This window comes from Patagioenas fasciata, chromosome 5, assembly GCF_037038585.1.
Source record: "Patagioenas fasciata isolate bPatFas1 chromosome 5, bPatFas1.hap1, whole genome shotgun sequence".
Lineage (NCBI taxonomy): Eukaryota > Metazoa > Chordata > Aves > Columbiformes > Columbidae > Patagioenas > Patagioenas fasciata.
The window spans coordinates 58722731-58746142 of NC_092524.1; positions in this window are offsets into that span (position 1 = coordinate 58722731).

Genomic DNA, 23412 nt, shown 5'->3' on the forward strand with positions numbered 1-23412 from the left:
TTTCCCCAAATGAGTTTGTGCTATCTTTGAGGTTTTTTTTCCTTCACTCTTCGTCTGTTATTCTGAGATTATTGGTAAAGCATGACTCACCAGTTACTGTGTTAAGCTATTACTAACCTTTAACTTTTATTAACCTTTGGATAACTTAGTCTTACATTTTCTTTTTCGTAGCTTGTTTTGAATGGCAACAAAACTTCTCTCTCACTCCTTTCTGACTTGATTCATCTAATAGGACCTCACATTTTCTACAGAGCTCTCCAGGACCTAGAAAAAATAGCATATGCAATCTTCTGGAATGACCTGGAGAACACTAACTTTAAGAAACTTTTGAGAAGGAAGTGTTGGAGAGTTACACACCAGACAACTTTGCCTCTGTTCCTCAAATGAGCATGGAGTATACCCTCTTTGAATCTATTTCCACGCATATGAATTTCTTCTGGTGTGGTATAATTCTTGGGTCTCTCTTCAATGCAGTCTTCAAACTTTTTGTCAATCTTTCTAACACTAATCTTGTCTGTTCTGTGCACAGAGGTGAACATGTCTCATTAACTTCCTACCCCTCTAGTTTTAAATCCAAGGTTATGGTAGCTTCTTTTCAGCCACATAGTCAGAACTCCTTCACCCTCAACAGAGTCTATTTTACAGCCTCCTAGCCTACAAGTATAACATTTCCTTCTTACACCTAGATGTATAATTTTATCATTTACTATATTAATGTTCTTTTAAAAAAATAAAGTGAGATCAATTTGTTCTAATCTCATAACTGTTTACCTCACTGTGAATGTTTGTGTTACCCATGAATTAATAATAATTTAAAAAGTTTTCGTTGCAATCACAAATGAAAAGGCTTAATACTGTTAGACTTGATTTGTGAGATCCTTGTAAGGTGATTTTGTCTGAAACGACCCTTCAGAGAGCTGTTAGTCAGTTCTGTATTCACTGAAACAGTGTTTTATGGTTACTGTATAGCTCCATACATTTTTTAAAGGAAAGCACCGTGTCATATTATATCAAATATCTTTAGAAGATTGATACATCTGCTCTTTTAAACTCATCAGTCCTTGAGGGAATGTTGGCCAGAGTGTGAAGCTGAAATTGTCTGTAGGGATAGAAGCAGCACAGTACTTCTTATTAGAGTGATGAAGCTTTATAGCACTTCTAAAAAACCCAGTTTAATCCCCTCCTTTGAACCTGCTGTGATTATGCAAGGCTCAGGCTGAGAAATTGGTTGTTACAATTATTTAGCAGCATAAATTGAGACTCAGGTTCTGTGAGGGTGCAACCACTGCTTTTGAGGGTGTCCTTTGGTCCTGGCCCTCTCTATTCAGATTGGGAACCTGGCTGAAGCACACACACTGTTGCTCCCTTCTGGACAGGGCAGCTGAATTTTCCTTCCCTGAAAAGTGTGACAGGACAGTAGTAGGGGAGAGAGTGCAATCCAGAATATGACATTACATAGAAACGGGATTACTGGGGATTTATATGTGAGCGTAGAATCATGCAAAGTTGACTGCAATTAATATCAGGTAAAAGAAGACATAAATTTTTCAACTTAAATATGTGGTTAGTTCTGAAGGAAAAGCAAGTTGGGGAAGGAAATGCAAAAATAAATAATGTAAATGTGTTGTCAGATAAACAGCCTGAAGGCAAAGCACCATTCAAGAAGGACTACTGAAATTCCTATTTAGAAATATTGAGAAAGTTATGCCAACTTAGAATAAAAAGACATCTGAAAAGTATAAACAGGGTAAAGAAAGGCCTGTTAACAAAAAAGAGACTTTTTTCCAAAGGAGCAAAAGCAAGGGAAGCCTGACTTGTTTGGAAAACAAAAAACCCAAGATTTTTTTTGAACATTTTTTAAACCAGCTCTACTTCTAATTAATAACTTATGTAGATAGAGTTTTAGACAAGCACTTGCTTAGAAGACATTCTTACCTCTATACTAAGTAGTTTAGTTAAATATATGATCAAATATAAGGCTGTGAAGTTCCGAACATTTATCAAAATATTTCAAATTGATGCTGGATAAATTATTAATAACTGAAGTCACAGGAGTAAACTATTTTTAACCAAAGGAAATTCTTAATGTTCTTTGTCATCAGAAATTAAATTCTTGGTGAAATTAAGCAAACCAAGTTGTCTACAAAGGTTGTTAGCAATGCCAGCTTTTCTTCCATGGCTCCAGAATGGAAGAGCTACATCATCCTTTTCCATGAAGAAATAAGAGGCTCAGATAAATGTGGCCTTCACAGCATTTGCCCTGCTCCCTGACTGCTTCATAAACTTTCTCCATGTCCATGACAAGAGCTGTAACAGTCTTCAAGGCATTTCAGGACTGAGCAATGCCTGTGCTGAGATGAGCAGGACAGTAGCTGTCAGCAGGAGTTTGGGGTGATCTGAATCTGTCTCCATGGGAGGGACAAGCTTGTGGGGGGTGCTGCAAGCTTACCAGACTACCAGGCTGATCAGTTCATATGTGATGAGGTCCAAGGGAAACTGTCACTACATTCACTTCCTGGGAATAAGCCCTAAAGCTGCCCTTCTGTTACCTCTAAGCAGTACTTGTCTCGTGCATCTCATTCAGTTTTGACGTACAACCCAAAGAGTAAAGAAGAGCAGTGACTCCAAGCACATGCAAGCACTTGTCTGACTTTATTTGTTTCTTTGTCTAACAGATCAGAAAGCAAAATGCTGCACAGTGAGTGTTTGCAAGATTAGGCTCCCAAACCCTTTTCTTCACCTTCTTCAGTAAGGAGCAGTTCCACAGTGGCCATCGTGATAATAACAGCACTCGTATCATTATACTTTCCTACTTACAATATTTGGCATAATCCTCAAACCATATTTTTCTGCAAATAAATAAAACCCAGTGATAGTTTCGGGCTTTTAGGGCAGAAGTACATAAAAAGCTATAAATTCTTTATTGCTTGCTTCTTTTTTCCTGAGTTCTCTTTTGTGTTTTCTGCTTTTGATATTTAGAGAGGTAAAGTGTTAATATAAAACACTAACAGGGCTGTCAGTCAAGTTTTAATGTGCTCTGTTAAGTAGAGACAGGTGGAAATGTATTGGTGAATAAAGAGAATCTATCTGAAGTATTGTAGGCCCGAAGTGAACACACAATACCCCATTAAACCAGTTGTAAACAACACCACAGAAATTATAAAGAGAAACAAAGCTGTGCAAATGTCTGCTAGATTGAGTATTTTTGGAAATACAGAAAACAACTGGAAAAGTTTTTAATGGTATACCCATCATCTGTGAAAGTAATGGATGACAACGGAAAGCAAGATAATAAAAAGGTACATTTATTTCTGACAGTAGCGAGTTCTGCTGCACTTTTACTGAAGTTAATAGTTTTCAGCTGATCCACACACAGCAATTTAACTGCAAAACTGCATTACAGGGGTTTGAGTGCTGTACTTGACACAGAAACGTAAGGTATTTTTAACTTTGAGCTATAAAAGGAAAGTGCAAATATAGAAGGTCTGTGACTGAACTAAGTCTGAACTGCATCAACTTTGCAGTTCAGAGATGCTGTGAGTCCCAGGCTGTGGCTGACAAAACCAGCATGACTGCTGGAAGTCTCAGGACAAAGCTTAGACAAGACACTTAAATTTGCCACATCATGTAGTCATTCCATGCAAACAGAATTTTCAGGGGTTGACAGTGTACTGACATTAGAGATGGAATTGATTTAATTTTTTTGGTTTCATACAGCCCAACTGGAATTACATATGTACAAAGGAATAATTTTTTCAGGAACAGAAATTTAGATGGCACGCATGGGGTTTATAAAGTTCATAGATTTAGACGTCCTTACAAGACCAATGAAGACAGCTTTGCAGATATATTTGTGCACATCCAGCACCTTTGTTATATTTGTTACCCAAGAAATCTCCCTAGAAAATATGACACTCATGCCATTACTAAGGTTTACAGAGGTGACTCCCCGATTTGGAAGAAAAAAAAAAAGAGTTAATGTGATAATAGGGTCTAAGTAACCTTAGAAATAACCAGATTAACTAGTCTGGAGCTAAGGACTGTTCACTGCCATATAGCATTTTTCCTCTCAACAAACTAAAGCAATCTAGAAGCTAGTCATTCTCTATATTTTTTTTTTCGCATCATCCAGGAGGGACATGCCCATGTTTTCATAAAATTCTGTTATGACTAGGGGGTTCATAAGCTTTATTGAGTGTGAAATAGCAAAGAAAAGGTATTTGTGTCACAATTCAGTGTCAACTTGTCTGCTCTAGTAAACAAAGAATGGTGTGCAGAGATCTGTGGGAACAGATAATTCTCTTGGAGAATGTGTGTCTAATTTAGTTGCTGAAAGAAGGAGCTGGGAGTGACACTCATGCAAAACTGCCCACTGAAAAAGGGCTGCTCACTTCACATAGTTTTAGGAAACTGAGGAGGGAAATAAATAGTTGTCCATGTCTTGAGGTATTATGGCACAAACCTCAGTTTTCCATTGGTACCTCAAGAAAGTTTATCCCATGCCCCCACCAAACTAAAATAATGCCTTCATTTATAAGTATCTTCCAGTGCTATGCCTTTACTTTGCCGAATAGATTGCACACAGTGTTCTTGAAGTTATTTCCTCTCAGAATAAAGATTATTTGATATTCTAGCACTCATCATAATTTAATTTTCTATTCTGTAGTTCAGGAAAAGATATCACATTTTCAGTAACAGGCTACATCTTAAAAGTTCTTAACAAAAAACAAAGCAAGGCATAAACATTTAAGAATAGCAAGAACAGAAACACTCTTAAGCAGCATAGATCAAGTACTGTGGTTTTATATTGGGCAAACACTACAGAGGTATAGGAAAAAATTCTGCTGTACATTAGCATGGACTCCTCAGACTATGTATATAAGGCAAATAATTGATCATTCGATGAGTTCATTCCTTCCAGCTTTCTAAGGTCAGTTTTTGCAACATATCCATTTTATGAGATGATCTCAAAACACTACACAAAACTGATTAAGAGCTATTCTTATTTTACAGTTGGGGAAACTGAAACAGTTTCAAGATGGGCCGAAAGTTACCCAATAAACCAGTGAAGGCAACTGTAAAAAAAGCCAGTATTATGCCCTCCCTTGCTTTGACTGTCTCAGGAAAGCTTTCATCTGCCTCAGGGGCTTCCATTATACTCCAGATTTAATAGAAAGGTCTCATGTGTAGTGGCTAACCCCCGTAAATCTATGTCCAATTTCACATACATTTTGCAGCAACGCTTATCTGGAAAATAGTTGTTGGTACATAAAACAACAATCAGCATGGAGCAGCTGTCGTGTTAACAATTGTTGTTCAACAGAAAGTAAAGATTTGAAAGACATTTGTTAGCTAGTTCTTCCTGACATATTATTGCAATGCACATACACCTTCATAAAATCCCACTATAGCTTAGAGGACGACACATGCTAATATTTATTATAGCTATTAGGCTTCATAATTGAGCAATGCAAGAATCAAGCTATTGATCTGTAGTACCAAAATAACTAAGTTATTAGAGGAGCTACCTGTTGTTTTTCTTCTGATGATGATAGAAATCCAATAAGAGTGGAAAATACTTAATCCCTAGTTGTCATGATGTTTAGCTAATTATTCTGTTATGAAATAGTGACTCAAACAGAGGGGTTCATTTGTTTCTTCCTTCTCAAAGAACTGGAGAGGTTATGCAACGAGAAATTCAAAGCTGAATATTTCTTCTCAGCACCCTGCTCTTTGTCAGTAACATTTCCCAGCTCAACGGAGAGATTTATTTCCTTCAAGGAAGGAACACTTAAGACATGAATGAATACAAGAAAAGCAGGAAACCAACCACAGCTGTCAATACACAATTTCTAGAGCTGTAACACTGCTGTGGTAATATCAGACAGAGACACAATAACCTGTAAAAGTGATTCCTGTAGACCTGAGCTCAAAAATAAAACAGTTAGCCATGTTAGTACCCAGAATTTGTTCTGAAAGCTTGATATTTAAAGAACAAAGCCCCTTTCCTTCCCAGATTGCTCCCTGCAATGTTAGCTCTTACAACCCAAACTGGTTATGAGCAAGGTACAAAAAAAAGCTGGCAGTAGCTTGTGAGTGGAACAGTCCTACTTCTTTCTGCTTTTGCCTATTTTCAACATAAACAGATAAATAATAATTTGCCAACAGCTTCCCTCCTGCTGTAGGGGAATGTTTCATGTTTTGTTGGAATAATTAACAGGCTTTTTGTTATTTTCTACCACCATATGCTTCTTTCCTGTTCTGCATTTGCAACTCCTCAGTCCAGCTCCCAGTTTTGCAGCACTGAGAGTTGAAAGGCAGACTGGTTACAGAAGGTGGGTAGAGCAAGGGGAAGGGGGGAAAAGAGGGAATTGTGCACTTAGCCCCTAACACTGTAAGGAGAACTTAGAGCTGCATAAGGTCTGCTGTTGCAGCTGTCAATGAAGCAAAAAGCCATTTACTTTTAACTGGGGACTGAATGGCTCAACAAAAGAGCCAAACTAATTTTGTTTTAATTATTTATTGTGTTCCAATTCTCATTACTGTTTCTATTTTAATTGTATTTTTAATTAACTGCATTAATTGTAATGGACTGTACACTTCCCTCATGTAACTTTGTTGACTGGTTTAGCATCCATTTTGGTTTACTACAAAGTCAAAAAGAGAAGCAAGAAGAAACCTCAAAATACAGAAAGATGAAGAAGATGGGCACATCCAAAGCAAATGGAGAGTCTTTTCTACATTTTACCATTTAATATTGGCACCCATGAAGACAATTTTAGCAGTTATTTTTACCAATTTGTTATTCCATGTTAATTCTTATGATGAGTAACTCTGGCTTTGCATAGTTTGCAATATGGTTATTACTGTTCCTCCTTGTGACAATCTCTCGTGTACTGGGAAATATTTGATCTTCTACTGCTGTTCGTGGACGGGTTTTGCTGAAGGGGCAGGTGAGTGTCTGGCACAGAATTGCCTCGATCTTTCCTCTGTTTGTGTGCTCCATTGTGGGGAACGGGGTACCTCCCTGGAAATAGGGCTGGGCTGGGCTGTGGGCCTGGCTTGATGGGGCCCACCGCCAGGCAGGGCAGGGCCATGGGAAGTTGAGGCTGGCCCTGTACAGCATTGCTGACACAGGGACTGGCAGCCCTGGGGGCTGAAATGGGGTCTGAGGCTGTGGGCAGGATGGGGGACACCTCAAGTAGACAGGACCATTGAGGCCCAATGGTGCCCTCCAGCCCCTGTTTACCAGCAGCCACTGGTGTGTTATTGCATCCTGCTGGCTCACAGACAGTCCCAGTTTTCTTGTTGCAAGACTGTGATTCAGCTCTGAGTCTACAGAAATAGGACGTGTCTGGTACTTTCTGTGAGCTCGCAGCACAACGCAGCATAGCAAGTGGTGCAAAGGTCTGGCTGGCTGCTGTAGAAATAAGGGATTGTGAACCAGCTTTTGAATCCTCAATAGCTGCTCATTTTAACCGTGCTCACAAAGCAGGTTTTTGTTACTACAGTTGTCTAGGGAATAGCTGTTTTTAGGGTGAAATGTCTCATTATTTTCAAGATAACAAGTCTTGCTGTATGAACAGACCTAGTATTTATTCCTCATTCTCTGTTTTTTTTTTTTTAAATGCTCTCACTATCCAAGCACGGAGCAGGAGGCAGAGGCTGCCATATCACTGATCGTTCTTGCCCAACTATCATCAATTATTAATACAAACAGCTCATAAGCTTGACAGATACAGACGTGCATTTGAGTAATTTTAGTTTATCTTTGCAGATATTGAATTTAGTGTTGGAAATGGAGAGCTGTTGGCAAACAGTGTCATAGCAGAAGGCTTTGCAGGCTACAGTCTATGAGCTATGTGTTCAGGAATAGGTACTCGAATACTGTTGTATCCAGCTCACTTGACTTATTTTCAACACTAATTTCCCAAAATTTAGTTGTAGATACAGTGGTGATTTGAGGGATGGGAGGAACAGTGGGATGTTTAAACAACTTCTGTCCATTCTAGGTACTGAATAAGTTTTCTGTAGCACTGGAAAAACAAACAAACAAACAGACAGACAGACAGACAGACAGACAACTTGAAGGCTTTTCCACCAAGGCTGATTTTCACAAATGGGAAAGCTTCCTTCAAACTTGATAAGGGCCTGCTTATTCTTGGGAAGGCAGCATTTTGGAAATTTCACAAGCATCCTTTCAAAAGTATTACTCAGGGGTATAAGTGTGCTACTGTAGTTTCCAAATCAGACAAATGAGCAGAATTGCATGTTTTATTTACTCTCCATAGACGGATAGCAATGTTATCTCAAAACAAATGCATCTGCTTGCCAGTACCAAATAGTATTGATCCCCCTAACACCCCACTCACAACTTAATATTATGCACTACCCTCTCGATAAGATTTTCCGATCAGTTTTGCATCTATCTATTAATATTTTTTTCCCCAATGTTTTCCTAACTGACTTATGAGAATAAAATGGGAGACTGTTTTAAAGCCAAGATTTATGGCATCTGCTGCTTCTTTCTTATCCACAAGATGTGTTTTCCTGTCATCTAAAACTCCTGGCACTGAAGAGTTTCATCTGAGAAGGTCAAATTTAAGCCCCTTTGCAAAGAGGAAGTCATTGAAACAAATGTCTGAGCCAGACTGTGAAAATGCCATTTTTTAGAGCTTTATGAAAAAATATGCGTTTTATAAACATAAAACAGCTTCCCAAATGGGGTCCTGCTTCTCCTTATCAGACCTAAGGCCAAAACTGGCAGTTGCTGATGTTCTGATAAGAGTCACGGTGTTGGGGCATGTAGGTTTCATTTATGAGGCCCACATTTAGTATGAAACTCTTCAGTCCATCTTATAACTCATAGAAGTTTCTGCTCTTGAAATTTTTTGGTCTCAAAATTTTAATGCTACGGTTTCTTATGTGAGACTAAAACTCATGGAGCATGAAGACCTACAGAGAACACAGGCTATTTCAAGTGAAGCTTTGGAAGAGTAATGTAATACTGATTCCCTTTTTTCTGTCCCCAAAATGCATGCTGTGCTATGTTCATATTAAGAAGTGAACTTTTATTTTACTCAGGTTAGACATTTGAGTATGGGGGAATCGGGTGGGGTAGTGGGGGGAGAACAAGGCGTACAGTACATCAGTGGGCAGAATTTTAATAGACCCGAAAACCTTAGAATGTGTGGGGCACAAATATCAGTCACTTACGAGTAAAAAATAAATCAGAGTGACCTCTGACTCTGGGCAGTGCCCTGCACTTGGACCTTTCTTGGTAGAATTTAGAGATTTTCACCATGCTGACCAGATGAAATGGTTGTGTTAATTATCACATATGTCTGTGGAAGAGAGTCACTGTATGCTGAAGTCTTCTGCAATATACCAAAACGATGCTATGGCAGAGCAAAAGAAAACCCTAGTTTGTAAACATGACAAACACAGGTTACTGGACAAAATAAAAAATGAAAAATGGGTTGAAATGCCTTTAAAATCTGTTGTCCTATATTACACAGAAAGACTTTTAGATCAAACCTGGGCCAGAGAAGAAGGATCTATTGGTCTTTTTCACCTCTTGCTCTTTTGCCTTCCCTTGTCTGGCTCTGCAGTTTTCAGGCATCTGTGCTGATGGTAATTGGTATAAGGCTGTTGTGGCTTCCATTACTCTGAAAGTACCATTTCTTTCTAAAGCCACCCAAAGATAGAGAGTGTAATTGAGAAGTGATTTTCAAACTCAAAGGAAGGGGAAAAGTCCCTTTAGCAAAAAATCACTGGAAAAGGAACATGAAACATTTTTGATTGCCAATGTTGCCTTTCTGTTGTTGGTGCCAAGAGATATCGAAAGCAATGTGAACGACATCCACTCAGCATTTTTCTCTGGCTGAGTAGCTGCCCCTCTGAAGGCAAATAGTAGATTTGGCTGGAAAATAGTTCTGTATTCTGTCTGGAGCCCTGAATCCTCTGAAGAAATTTGCCATTACAATAACTTCTGTTCCCTTGGGCGTTAGAGAGGGAGAGTGGTGGTGGGGAGGGAGAGGGGCAGGGAGGAGAGAGGACAACAAACCCTAACTTCAAAACTTGCAGGATTTGTTGTGATATACTTAATTTCATTGAAAACACATTCTTTTTATTGCCAAGGAGCTCAGACTGTCTTATTTTATCCTGTCTTGAATAAATAGCTTACTCTTTTGAATTCTGGCTTATAGATGTCTACACTCTGTAAAGAAGATTTTGATCTAATTTGTATTTGATGAGCTGAGAAGCTGTAAATGACCATATGCATCATCTTGGGAACATTGTAGCTTTATGCTCTGTATTTGACTAGACGAAGGATCCATCAGTGACCCGACGGAGGTGTTTTAGAGCAGGCAAGGAGAACTCTCTAAACACCATCTGCTCATACTGTTTCTTGTAAAACGATGTCACAGCTGCTGCTCTAAAAACATTATGCTGATCTCTCCTACAGTACATGGCTGCTGCACTCCTCTCAGCAGCAGAAAAGGAGTCAGTGCCACATTATTGGGACAAGAGGTGTTAACTATAGACGAAATTGTTCATGGCCTTCTTGGCTTCCCATATCTTGTGACTGTACTGTAAATGTTACAAAAAAATGGAGAGGAGTCAGCACTATATTTAACTGATGAATCTGGGTAAGTACTTGGACTGTCAGTCTTTGCTGAGGTCCATCTTGCCCCAGCTGGGCTGCTACTGGTACAACCAATACTTTTACTTGCTTCAAACCTAACATGGCCAAGACTACTCAGAGATTGAGGAGATATTTAAGATAGCTTTATCAGAGGAAAATCGAGTCTGTCTTTGATTTCAGATGGAGTGAGGATCAGAAAACACTACCATTTCTCTTGGCTGTCAGATTTTTATAGCTCAGAGTATTTGGCTGCCTAACACCTATGAAGTGTTATAAAGCTAATTTACCTACTAGGGAGCTCCAAGTGTACACATCTGCAAACACTTGTAATACTTCTCATTACTACTGCACCCAGAGTGACAATTTCATAATAGTGGTGTATAGAAAAACAGCCAGTGTTGGCATCAGGAGAGAGGTTATAATGATGCAATAGGAATCCTTGGAAGTACTGAGAAACTGCAGCAGTAATTGACTAAAGATGTGGTACTCGGCTTTCCACGCCCAAATGCAATTGTTTTGACCTGTTATTCTTATACAGTATTACCAGACACAGGGACTGTTTTCAGGGATCTGCAGATGATGAAAAAATAACAGAGTGAAGTTTTTATTATTTTCATTGCTGGCAGCTCAGTGGCTATGCTCACTTCATTTGATAATGAGTTTAAAACTGGTAAATCTGAAAACTGTTGTATTTGTCTGATGTCTCTGAATGTTGAAAAGAAGTGACTGATATCTTCTCTCAACTAAGTTTTTGGTAAAGATACTAAGCCATGTATTTTAGTATCTATTTTGATGGAACATTTTTAGACTACTGACAGCCTCATTGTCACCTCCAGTTTGCAAGGCAGAGGAATGCAAACTTCTAAGCCATGTGATGTGAGGTAGCAATGCAAGACAGAGGCCAGAATGTCAGGAAAGGTGTTCATGTGTCATTTTCTATTGTAATACGAGACTCATATGAGGCCTTAATTATATGATTTGTCATATGCATGTCACGTGCTGAAGAACTGATGCATCTGATATCGTTCTCTTTCTTACCTTCCTCTGGTAACTTTGACTTATCAGAGCTGTGGATCAGAGTTTCAATTTTGCTGCTGCTGAGGGCAATTCTACATTTCTTGCCTGCCTGAAAGAGCAGCAGGAACGCACCGGAAAACAGGACACCGGAAGATTTTCAGGCCTGTGTTCTCCTGCTGACTTCATCACTGACCTGGGCAAATCACTTCACCATTCTGCACTTCTGGTGCCACCTCTTACTATTTGTCTTTTAGTGTGTTACATGCGTGAGTCAATGAAATAATAGATATGTTCCACTAGAACTAGGTTCCATTAGAAGACAAATCTTACTTGTAAGCATCACTGTACTGTAAATGGAAATGAAAGATTTGGTATTCATCCAAGAACAAAACAATTGTCTTTTTTTACAGCATGGTAGCAGGCTGGAAGGACCGAAAGAGGACTGGAAGCCTTCTTTTATAAAAGAGCTTTGACCTGGAGCAACAAAAATCACCATCTTGTCTGCTCTTTCAGTGAGATTCTGCTAGAACTTGGGTGCCCTAGAAGCTGAGTTTCTTTAGAAATGGAAGATTAGTTGAATTTTCTACTGTTATGACATTCTACCACAGCCTTTGCAGGACAGTCTTGCTCTACCTCAGGTTTCTGCATGCCTGGAAGTTCAGACATACAAGGCTATAATTTCCAAAGATTCCTCTGCACCTTCAGAGAGCCATCCCCATGCTAAGGCATTCTTTTTGCAAGAGAACCAGTAATGAACAGCAGGAATCCTCATGCATGACAGAAAGCAGAAAGAACAGAAAATAGTGTCACTTTCCTTGTTTGTGTTAATTTCTATGACACTTTCCTTCAGTAGGCTACCTATAAGGTTCCTTAAGAATTAAACAGCCTGTCTGGATTAGGTGTTTCAGGGTTTGAATCTTCTTCACATCCTATATAAATGTCTAGGTTGGTCATATTTCTTCTTTACAGTAATTCTAGTAATTCTGGTAACATTAATTTCTTGTGAGAGGAATGAAAAGGAGTGTTATTCTAGCTTGTGCTTCACTCTCCTGCATTTTATAAAAATGCAAGCCTTTGTAACAGGCATTTGTCCCCTTGCCTCTTGAGGGCCACTCAGAGGGGATATTGCAACTTGCTAAGTCATTTGTATTGATCAGGCTTGACCTTGATTATTTTGTGTGATGAGATGTCATGGCCTCAGGTGGCAAGTATGTATTCAAATATTTGCAATGATGAGGTCAATAATTAAGTGCTACTAAGACCTTTTGCCTACAGAATGTGTACTACTGATAGTTTCTCATAAGAAGGAAAGATACAGCTCTTCTAAGAAAGAAACAGGACTGCTTCCTGTCATCAAGGAAAATCAATGTCTAATATTGTGTTCTTTTGTCCCTTGTGCAGGCACAAGTAGATATATAAAGATGAGATCTGGCTGGAAAGTTGACGGTCATTCATGTATGATTAAAATTATCTGAAATGTAATATCCAAGTTGATTCAAATCTCAAGACGCTGCAGACTTAGGTCTGAAGTTAGTCTCCTACATGATCATTTAAGAACTAAATTTTTACCCGTAGTTTCCTCCTGGAATAATAGCAGTGGTATCCAAAGCTTTCCTGAAGGCACTGATTACTTGGAACAAGTGTATTTAAGATAAAATGTTCATCAGTTCTTTGACAGACTCTGACAAGCATGCCTACTCCGTTCTAAGAAACTTCTCATTGTATACAACACTTTTTAGACTTTTATTGCATTTTTCAGCTTAATGAAATGGTCATTTAATTTCAACCTGGAAGTACAACATAGTCTCAAGTTGCATACCCTCCTCTGCATTGGTGTGGATTCAGAGGCTTTCTTTCCTCTAGTTAAATCAGTTTTCTTTCCTACGTATTTATCCAGTGACTGCAAATTTAGATTAATGCATAGACATGAGAAATAATTTCATCCTGCCGTCCAGGTTACTAAAATATTTAGATCATAGCAATGTCATGTCTATTGAATTTTGTAATTGCCTTCTACCTATTAAAATTCCCTTTAACTTCAGTCACTAAATGGAGCATCCTTTTTGATGCTACTAGCTGTCTGGAAATTCCTCTGCACAGATCTACAGTGAAGCTGTTTTCTTTGTGAGGTTTCGTTTCAGTGGCAGCTGTTTGCAGACCAATAAATATTTGCTCCAGAAATGTCCCTGAACTTTTTGACCATTTCTCTGAAGTCTGAAGGCTCAAAATCACTTTAGTGGGTCTGAATCCAATATAGACACCAAATGTAGTGCAGACAAAGTTGTGGACACCTCAGGGTCTTCAAAAAATGTGACAGGAAGCAATGTTACAGCATTCCTCTTCTATGTCAGATTTTTTTTTATTAGGTGCAGCTTGTTTAACCTCAAACTTTCATGCATGTTCTGAAAGAATGTGTGTTGTTATACTTCTGCTATCCTGTTTTAATATCTAAGTCAATGTAACCGAATCAATTTTTTCTCTCAAAGACTATCTTCCGCATATGAATAATAACTTGACAGCTGAAACTTGAGACAGTTTTAGGCAATGTTCTAGATGCGTATTCAAATGAACATTACGTAACTAAGTACTTTTAAAATATCTTTACAATAATGGCACCCAAGATTGTACAGTTATCCTTTTGCTTCATACTAGGCATCCTTCAGGTGAGGACTTGCTCTGGATAAATTGCATTGAAGTCAAAGTTTTTTGCATATAGGAGACATGAATCTGTAAATGTGGCTGAATGTATTTTGGTTTTGTTTTTCATCCTGACACTCTTGTGTTGAGTTTTGCATTGTGAGGCATTGTTAGTTGGGGTAAAATGCTTGGTAGCTACTGTGTTTAATTTAAATGACTAGATTTAGAGCAGGCTGATGCTTAAATTGGAGTAGACTGATGCCTACATTAACTGAGTGGAATTACAGAGCACTCCGGAGTGTTTAGTCAGTTAGTACTCGATCGGTTGGATGTTCCAATCTGTGCAGTGCGAGCAAGTCCACTGGAAAAGATGCTCTGACAGATGGTTAATTGAAATGTGAAAAAAGTGCATCCTGCCATGGGCTCAGGCTGGAGCCTCCTGGCTCCTTTGCAGGACAGCTCCCTTTGTGGAGCTGTGGCATGACACAGCGTGCAAATTCTCTCCATGCTTCATTATCTTTCACCTCTTCTCCCTCCGGCCATCTTTGATAGGTAATTAGCAAAACATTCAAGGACATCCTAAGCTTGGATTGTGGAAGATTGCATGACATTCTTAAGACTGGGATGTTCTCCCACTTGCTACAGTCCTCTCTGAAAACAGACAACCTTTTGTTTCATTGTTTTTAAATTTGAATAGACCTTTTAAAGAATAATGCAACTGAAGCAGCTCCCATTTTAGCAATATCTGTGTATAGCCTTAAGCAACAGTTCCTGGACCTTTATTGTTTTAGCAGGATTGCAACTACTGCTCTGGAGACATAATACCATAACCTATCAGTTCAAGATTGGGCAGCTCAGGATTTCTGACAATATCATGCAAGCAAAGAACAACAATTTCCCTTTGCCCCCCTCCATAGGTGTAAATACTTCTTCCTTAACCAACCAAAGAATCTCATAAGAAAAAATTAAAAACTTAAATATTTTTGGCCAGACCATAGAAGAATCCTTTTTTTCTGTCTTTTTCAGTTCTTAAAGATATTTTTTCAGAAGAATCAAGAAAGAAATTATGAATCTAGCTGTTTTAACTCCAGACACACAACCTTTGCAGTGTTTCCAGGATGTCAGAGCTCTTTCTAGTACTTAAACCCACTACCTGAGCATGCCTGTTGAATGCAGAGAGACCTGAGCAAGCTAGTGAGCTTGACTGCCTGAGTAGTCTCCCACAGTACCCTCTTCAGCCTTTTCTGAGGGTGCCTTGACTGCTCATATAGAGCTGACCTGGTTATATAAATGCCTTTCTTGTTTGATCCCGTAAAGTCTTCCTTGAAGACACCAAACTAAAATTAGTAGAGAGTTGTACCCTCTATTTCTTTCCCCTGATACCTCTTAGAACTGGTTTCTTCAGCTACTGAAAATAAACCTTCCATGTTTGGTCCACCCTGGAGAAAAGTATGTGTCCACAGTAAGAACTCACACAGGAAGACAGAAACACTTCTCAAATAGTCACATTAATGCACAAGTACTTGTCACATACCCCCCAAAGAAGTTATCTGAGAGAGCTCACCATGCTTGTACTTCTGGGTAGAGATGCAGATTTTGTGGCTGGCATTTCTTTGCTTTGAGAGATCATAACTTCTACAGGTAAGCCAGAACTTGTTCTATATGAGGTGCCATTTTCAAGTGACCTGAGAGAGTGACTTGTATCCAGGGACAAAGATTTCTCTAATTTGCGTGTTCGTGGTCCATCCACCATGTCATCATTTCTCAGACTCTCTAAGTCTACTTCTTCATGGGTTTTTCCATCTGGAATGTTGTCTTTCCAGCTTTCAGGAGACTTTCTCTTAATATGCAAATCATCTAGGCTTCTCGCACTGGTTGGAAAGGTGTTTTTCAGTTTAGCAGCTCTGTATGCCCTCAGGCTCATGGGATCAAGCACTCTGAAAGTAACTTCATTAATAAATTGAGAGAATTTGAGTTTAGCTTCTATTTTTTCTTCCACAACGGACAGTGAACTTGATGATCCTTGACTCAACAAGCTCAAATCAGATGCAGAGGAACTGCTTTTCTTGTGAGTCTTCTTCTGTCTCTGGAGCTTTTGGCTCGCATTTCCCACTTCTGCTGGGTATAGAGAAGAGTGTTCCAGTCCGTGGGATTTTTCACCCCCTTTCTGACAGTGCTTTGATCGATGGGGTCGATAGCCTTCATCCTTATTTTTGCTTTTAACAAAGCTTTTAGCTTCTGACCTTGTGCTACCCTGTAACTCAAAGCTGTCCTCACTGGAGCTGCAGCGTTTTGAGTAACTGTTCATTGTCAAATCTCCAGAGAGTTTCCTCTCTGCATCAGTCTGCACTCCTGGCACACAAGCAGTGGTGGATGCACTGCATACTCTTTCTTCAGTCACCCTGCCAACCCCCTCTTGCTTGGATGGTCTTCCAGGCACAGCACCCTCTGGCTTAACAGGGGAAATGGAGCTCTTTGACAGTGACTCCATTTATTTTTGTGTCTGCATGTCAGCTGGCATCAGTGAAAGTGGCATTCCCATAAATCCTTTCTTTATCTTGTGAGACAACAGGCATCACTTTGAAAAGCATAACAGTGCAGCCACCACATTTTATCCCATATGCATACGTTTCATAATTAGATCAATAGCCCATTCTCATAATTCTAATTAGCCATACTAATGAACAGAATCTATAGAACATGCAAATTTTCCAGTGTATTGAGTGCTTAGTGGATGAACATAGGCTTTCATTGATCCAAAACAGCGTATTATATATTCCTGTCTCCTGAACTGGAAAACAAACTACCACACTGTAGATCAATTCTCACTAAGTAAAGTCTGGGGTGGTTCTATTTCAGGGCTTTTTAAAATCCGATAGTAGAGAAGGTCATGCTATATTGTCCTAAGGCTACTAGTGTTTGCTATTCTACTAGAAAACTTAGTGACAGATCTGCTGGACCCAGAAAGGCAAAAAGAGAATGTGATTCTCACTTTCTATCTGCTTGTTCTTGCCATTATTTTAATTCTAAAATATCTTAAAAGGTTCGAATCCAAAGTGAGGTGCAATATTTCAGCATTGAAGTAGTAATGTGTTATTCAAGTATCTTGCATGTGAAGCTCTTCTGTTCTTTACTGTCTTTATAGACTGACAAGCCTGAACTCTGAAGTGCAGAATTTCTGTTCTTCTTTTATACATACAGGAACCTAAAGGCTAGTTTAAGTGAGCTTAAGGGCTATAGTTTGACTTTATAATCCATGTGAAGGTTTGGAATGTCCCAATGATGTGCTGCCACAGGAACTAACTGGAGAATGAACTGACTGATAAACTCAAAAGGTTTTTTTTTGCATTTTCTTACTTTAGGATAAGGGTGAAAGCAAGTCATTGAACCCTTTTTGTCTGGTGGGAATCAGATTCTGCTTAAATCACTGTCATTGCCAACACCATGACTTTCTGACTGATGAAATGCAGCATGTGGAGAAAGAAAAGAGAAACAGATCACAAGCAGAAACCTGAACAACCTCCCTCAAACACTGGGGCAAAGTGACATGAGAAGGATCCCAGGAAAAACTGAGGAGCAGGAGAAGGTGGCAAGGAAGGGGAAAAAAATCAGTGAAGACCACATTTAAAAGTACCACACATAGCTGACAGGTCAGTGGCATCTTGAGTAGAAATGAGCTTAGAAAGCAGACATTATATTTAGGTCCCTCATTATAAGTCACTTTGCCCACTGCACAGAATTTATCATCTCCACATTGGTAATTCCAGGACTCATTTAAATCATAGCTCATAAAAGCCGCTGAAGTGATGCAAATCTCTCAAATGAACATAGTAAATGCATTAATTTTTCAAATAACAGTGGGACAGGAAGATCCTTTTAACACATCAGAAATCAATTGCTTTTACTGGAATTACTTTCAGAAATGGTTTCATATTTTCTATGGGACTATGTCATTCCATTGCATGTTACAAACTTTATCCTGATCACAGAGACAATATGGCTTAAAATGCATAAATAGTGTCCACACTGTCTTGTTTTAGATGAATTTATAAAAGTCGCTGGGGACACCTTATGGCAACCTTCCCGTACCCAAAGAAGACTTACAAGAAAGTTGGAAAGGTGCAGTGATGGGACAAGGGGTAAAGACTTTAAACTGAAAGAGGGTAGACTGAGATTAAATATAAGGAAGAAATTCTCCACCATGAGGGTGGTGAGGCACTGGAAGAGGCTGCCCAGAGAAACTGTAGATGCCCCATCCCTGGAAATGTTCAAGGCCACGCTGGATGGGGCTTTGAGCAACCTGGTCTAGTTGAAGGTGTCCTTGCCCATAGCTAAGGAGTTGGAACTAGATGATCTTTAAGGTCCCTTTAAATCTGAACTATTCTATGATTCTATCATTCCTCTCTCACTTGAATGTGAATGGTAACAGTTAAAAGGGTTGGCAAGTCTTTCTGTTGTCAACACAAGGATTTTCATTACGACCTTTTCAATGCAGTCAGGGAACAATATGCTCTACTTTTTTCTTGTAAAGCCAGAATTTAGGTCCTAATACAGACCTCTGCAAACTTACAGTTACTCATTGAAACAAACAGGATTCCCCGAAGAGGTAGAGTCTATACTAATGCATCTCAGGTCCTTTGCCTTCCAGGGTCCATTAGAGCTTGGCAAAGTGTGAGTTCTACAATTTTAATGGCCTTTATTAATATGTCTGTTTCAGAATCAAAGCAATTCTCTTTGTTGAGCCAGAATCTGTAATGGCTTGTACATATTTGGAGAAGAGCTTTTTTTTTATTCATGAGGGAAGGGACTCATTTGTGCATGAACAAGGCTATGTTAACTACAAGCAAAAATTCAGTTATTCATTGCATATATGCAAATTTTAAGGTGTGAATCTGACAAAACTCTGTGGTACAACCAACAAAAATGGCTTACATAATTCTCTTCTATTGTCAGGAACGTTCTGAAATATGTCATCTGTATAGCAGTCAAATATATATATTTTTTTTAAGAAGACAAATGTCAGATTGTAGGTTATATGTAACCTAGGTAAGGTATGTAACAATTGTAGGGTTTTTATACTGCTGATGCTGCTGCTTCTCTTTCTTCAGATGGTTTCTGCTTAGTGAACTTAAACATATGACATAGACCTATTGAATTATTAAGGTAAGCCATAGCTGCAAAATGACAAATAAGTCTTCTCAATTCAATGATATAGGTCTTTTCACATCAATTTGTCTAAATCTTGATTGGAATAGATGTTATCAAAATGTGTAGTAACAATACCTATTCAGTGGTCTGTATTAAATAAATTCACCCAAATAGATAATAAAACATAGAGAGAATATTATTTCTACTAGTCACATATACAAATAGAGAAGCTGAATATTAAACCAAAATATTCTTAACAATCTAGATGTTTGAGACTTTGAACTCTTTTTCTAATGATTTGATATGCAAGATTTATTTTCCAGATGTTAAGTGACTTACTTTTTAAAGTGTTAAAATTATTTCATCTTATACATCTAAATCTCTTTGAAGACATTGCTGATAAAGAGAGTTCCTCATTCCAGTGCAAGCAGGTATGTCTATGAATAGCAATGCACTGCTGCAGTATTTTGGGCTGTGCTCTTGGAACAAATACCTTCAGAGAGCTCAAAATCTGTTGTTTCATGTTACAACATGCCTCTGGTAAGTGGATCTTTGCCTGATTTCCAAGTTCTTCTAAAACTGTCACATAAATATTTAAATAATCTTAAGAGGAAAACTTATGCATTAACTTTTCATTATTTGAGAAATGGTGGACCCAATTCTTGGAATAATACAGCATGGTTGGGCAAATCAATTGCAAACCATCTGACCTAAGCGATAGACTTCACTGTAAATAAGATGTCCTTTGTTAGCAGCTCTGCCATTGCCCTGTTTTTTGACCTTTTGTGAATATCTGCACTTTCTTCTGTAGCCACAATTGGCTGCCCTTAAAAATTAGAAAAGGATTTTAGTTTTCTATGCATTGGTACACAGTCTTGAATATTGACCCTGATCAAGGGTCTTTAGGTACTATCAAGACTCACATAGTAATAATTCATAAGTGAACCATTTCTAGGGACTCAAGTGGATTCAGTTTATAATTTTGTGTAGTTCAATGGCTAGAATGTTCTAGTCTGTTTTATAATTAATATAAGAATGTAAAATGAGTAATACTGATCCTTTCCTGCTAGACTGACTGCTGAATCTGATACACTTAGAATGATAGCTAACATCACAGGTTAAATGAGACTTTCACAATGATTCGATATTTCATTTGACAAGACTGAAGCATTCAGGATCTTGTCTAGTAACTTCTTACTTAGGAAAACACATCCTATTTATATTCTGAGTGTCATTTTACATGGACATTATCAGAAAAGTGCATATTTTGTATAAAAATGGAGCACAACAGAGCTATCTGCAAATATGACTTGATGCAATGTAATGTCTTTATAGACCAATGTCTGAAGACTTAAAATTGAAAGCTGAGTTTTTGGGGAAAAAAAAATAAATATAGTACTTCCTCCCTGCCTTTTAAATAATATCCCTGTTTTTTAAACTTCATGAGATTTTAAGTTTTACTAATAATATCAAAAGCAATACAAGCTATCTTGTATTTGCTGCAGTAGGTTGTTATGACAACTGAAAGTTTCTTTGTGTAGAGCTCTGGAAGATTTGATCATTTTGGGGTCAAAGCAGACAATATTTAACAGTTCTAGTACTAAAAAAGTGGGCAAAGTTTTTGTATATCTAAAATTATTCTTTTTGGAAAATTAATTTTAATATACTCTGCAAATTATATTAAAAATAAACAAAGATTTTCCAAAATTTTCAAAATAAAATTTTAGGTTGATAATAAAAAAAAAAGCGGACATCAGATTTTAAACAATATTGGGGTTTATTTTAATTCCAGTTAATGTTGGTTCCAGAGCCTTTTTTTAGTTAGTGAGTAGACTCCAAGGTTTTACATCAACAATTAGACTGTTCTCTGTGCTGTTCTTGTCGCAGCAAAGAGTGAGTTTTTCTATTATAATGGAGTGTATTTCCTGTAAGTAATTTTGTTTCTAGTTCTCAGTCAGCCTGTCAGCTGTTCAGAAGTACTGCCTAAGCACCAGAGCCAAACCCACCAGAGTTGGAAGGCATTGCAATTCATTTCAAAGTTCTCAGATTTCCCCACAGATACGTAAGTCCTTCAGCATATAGTCCACTCTCAAAACAGATTTAGATCAACTCTTCCAGTCCCAATTCTTGTTCAGATATACTCTTCTGCCTTTAAGGAAAAACTTATTGCATCCTACCCACTACTCTTTGCACTTAATGCAGTTCATTTTGGACTGTTTTACAGTGGTTTAAAATTAAGTTTGTCTCTTTAAATAATACAGATGTTCCTCTCTGGATTTATTTTAGCAGACCTTTTTTTTTTTTTTTTTTTTTTTTCTGTAATGGTTGCCAAATAGTAAGTTGCTTTTAAGACAAGGTTATATAGCCCAAATTAATGGCAATAATGTCTATTTCTAGGATGTTAACTGTCACACAGCAAAAATTCAATTTCACTAAGTATTACCTTCTTTTTTTTTTTTTTTTTTTTTAAACAAATAATTTCTAATGGCCAGGAGACACAGACAACACTGCCTGTGGCCATTTTCCTTCACTAGGTTCCACTTGAAATTCTTAAAGTAATAAGGAAAATCCTAGCAGATGTTTGCTCTAACTCTGTAAGATCCAGCTGTCTTCAGGACCAGTAGAATGAAAGCTCAGTTCCCTTATTTTAATGAATGATTCTTAATGGGAACAAGTTAAAAATCTTAAAATGAATTTTTCCTCTCTCTGTCAACTGTTGGCGGCTCTGTATAATGTACTGACAAACAAAAAATTGGACCAGTGCTGCCACCATTTAATCAGTCTGTATTCTTAACAAATGTTACATTTTATTGGTATGAAAAGGGCATAAGGACATGAATAAGTACTGTAGTGTCTTACAGACCAGAGACATTTAAGAAACTCATGCTCCTATGCAGGAATCCAAATCTGAAAATCTAAAGGATCTAGATTCTTCTAAATTCTCATTAGTCTGCCTCTCCACTACAATGAGGAAAACATTTATCTGTTTTACAGCTACAGAGTGGACAAACTCAATGCACCAAATTGCTGTGCCATCTTTCTTACCAACAGTCACAAGTCTGAATCATTTAATTTATAACTACATACTAGACAGAGCTGTACTAAGCTTGTAAGAAGTGTCGAGCATTAGAGATGTGTTTTAGCAGAAATTCTGCACCATCCTGAAAAGAGTCACTGTTCTCTGACAAAACGCTACAGCTGCAATAAAACTAGAGCCAGCCACTCATTTAACATGCAAGCAATATTTATAGCTTTAAAAATGAATTAAAAATTAAGGAAGAGAAAAATGTAAGCTGAAAATCTTTTAATATACCAATTTTAAAATTATTTTTATGGCAGTACATCAGAAGAGTCTTTTGAAACAGTTCCGTAGTGCATTCAGTGCCCTACTGTCTAAGCATCTTCCATTACTGTGCAAGCAGTCAAATTAGTATTAGTTGTAAGCTGTTGGCTGTTGTGTTGTCTGCTCCCTAGCAGTAGAAAGTTGTACTGTGGACACATGTTGCTGTGTATATTTTTAAAGCTGCTCAAAGAAACCTACCAGGCACTTGAGGCATTAGATAATGACATTTGGTTACCCTTTATTCCCAAGGGACTTTTTCCCTTTCATTCTTTCATGAAGAGAAATTTCACTCTTGCTTAGAAAAGCCAAAGAAATGAAGCTTCAGACTGTGATCTTTTTTCAAGGGTTTTAAGTGATCTTTTTTTTACCCACAGTTCAGACAGTGGACTGCTTTGAAGAAAGAAATGCAAAATTATATGAAGGCTGATCTACAATATAGAGAACAGATTTGTGGACTAGTTAGGCGAAGCTTCAGAGCATATATGCTGTAGCATTTTCTTTGTGTTGGAACTTCTTAGCACTAAAAGCTTGTGATGACACTTGCCTGTCCTTGTCCAACAGAGATGGAGTTTCCTACCTAATGGAAGATAATAGCATCTGCAAATAACAGTTTCTTTAC